Source organism: Anopheles arabiensis (genome assembly GCF_016920715.1).
Source record: "Anopheles arabiensis isolate DONGOLA chromosome X unlocalized genomic scaffold, AaraD3 X_pericentromeric_contig0003, whole genome shotgun sequence".
Classification (NCBI taxonomy): Eukaryota; Metazoa; Arthropoda; class Insecta; order Diptera; family Culicidae; genus Anopheles; species Anopheles arabiensis.
The window spans coordinates 220001-222500 of NW_024412081.1; positions in this window are offsets into that span (position 1 = coordinate 220001).

The following is a 2500-nucleotide window of genomic DNA, read 5'->3' on the forward strand; positions in this document are numbered from 1 at the left end:
TCTTCGAGCGACGGGCCTCTAAGCGGGGTTGTATTCCGGTACGACACATCGACTGGTACACATTGCACGCACTAACGATCTCTGCACTGAATGGAACTCATTCATAACCACCGTGACGGGAGACTTTGCTAGTACGCACGATACTCTGCGCATGTGCACATGTTTTACAACCCAACCAACTTAAGCACCTAGGGAAGTTGTGATGCCATCTGAACACCCACCGACTGATGCATTGAACGGCTAAAGTTGACCTTCAATCCGAACTGGCACTTTGCGGCGTGGAGGCAGTTGCGCGACCACTCCTATCCCAAACCAACAAAGCATGGTGTATCCTAAGTGTTCGGTACAAGCACACCACGACGGGACACATTGAACGGTTCAGCGATCTCTGCACTAGTGGAAGAACTCCAACGTGATACGGGAGACATTGCTCTAAACCGAACGGCATCTCTGCGCGTTTACTTGACGCACCCCAACTTGGTCAACTGTTGGACTTTTTCGTAATCACGGCGGGACACATTGAACGAGCTCTAACGGATCTCTGCACGCATGGAACATGGTGGCGGGAATCATTGCTAGAACCGAACGGCGCCTCTGCGCGATGTACAAAGCCCAACAGGAACCTCGTATCGGCTGCCGAGCCGGAGCTTGAACAACTTGGACTTTCACCTCTAATTTATATCAACTCACCACTCCCCGAGGGATCCGCAGAATTGCTTCTGGGTCCCGTATCGTTATTTGCGATTCGTGTTTGCATTACACTACATTGAACTATTCCAACTTGTTTATCCGCATGGCGAACATTTGCTGCATAGAACATTTAAGTTCCACTTCGCTCTCCCCTACGTGGGTCTGAGCTTCGCTCTCAGGGAAAAAATATGCCACATTTGGTAGGGAGACCCGGTTTCATCACGCTTTGTGCCCTGCACCATATATACCCTCATAAATTTATTCATTGGATTAGATCCAAGGAACACCAGATCATGCACCACAACCCATAATAGCTCATCGAGCTTAGCGTGAATCCTTCGGGTTTCCCTAAGAAGTTCGATTGGTCTTGCAGAGTTTAAAGACAACGAAGCTTAGTTTCAAGCAATGGTTAATATACGCGTATTCTAAACCCTTAGCTGTTACAACTTTTTTACTTGAAACCATCACGACGAAGTCTTTGGGTCCGTAGACCCGTGATGTACTGCTCCAGGGAACGTTTTGATAGGGTGGAAGCTCAAAATCATAGGTTATAATCATCGGCAGAACCCACCAGACACCACTTTTGCTTCATTAGTTCGGACTATAGGCATACGACGATTTTTATCGCGGAGGGACGTATGACCCAAACGGGGGCTTAATGACCCACTGCCACTGCAAACCATGCTCCTACGACTAAATAGAGGTAAAAACTACGATTTGGTGCAATCTTCATGTTTGACCTCGTAGCAAGGTACCCTCCCTATAGTAGGCAATGAACAAATGATCATAATCCCAGGAGGGCAAAAATGGGAACCCGAAAGGAAAGCGCTGTTGGCGCGCCTAAGCTACTGGCCCGTAGAGTAAAAATGGTACCCCCAACAAAGTTGTCGATTGACATTCTGATTGCACTTTTCATCATCTAGGGTGCGTTCCTTACACGTTTTGAGGTGTTTTAGCGAAAAACATGTTTTGAGCCACACGAGCTCTCCGGCCCGTTCGGTGCACATTTTTGAAAAAGCTAGGAGCTGCCCCTAGGTTCGGGGTGTCACAAAATATTGAAAAGTGGTCAAAAACCGCTATCCAGAATCGGATGTAGAATCATTAGACGAACTTAAAATTGTTCTACAACCCCCAGTCCGACGCCTCGTATTCGAGATATAGCACTTTGTAGGTCTGACCGAGCAATTTTGTACTGAAATGTATGGCGGACATGTTATTCATTAAACAACATTAACTTGCATCGTGCCCTACTTCATCGGCACAGCTACTATCGACTATCTATTGTTGAAATGGATTGAGTTTGACCATTTTAGCTCTTTTCTTATGCCGTGCACCAACAGTGTGTACCGATCAGGGAAAGTACACTACTTACGCGTTCATGGATGTATATGTTGGTACAAGTTGCCGGTCGGAATAGCAGTGCACCAAAACTGTGTACCGATCAGGAAAGTACAAGACGGAGGGCGCAGCCCGAGCGTACGCATTCATAGATGTCCATGTTGGTACAACCTACATGTACGTACCTTGTTTTTGTATCAAAAGTTCCAATAAAGTGTTTGTATGCTTAAAATGCTTATCTCAACCGGTCACCTTTTGGCCTGCCCTTTTATAGACAGAAACCTAGAACGATACTCGCGATGTTTGTGTTTTTCCATTCGCCCGGGACGACGAAATGAGCTTTGTGCACATCGTGCAGAAAACTGTCTCCTCCTCGTATGTTTTTGTCCCTCCACGCATATAATCACCCACATGTGTGTGTTCAACACGGACGGCGCAGCCCGAGCGAACGCGTTAATGTTTATGTTTGTGC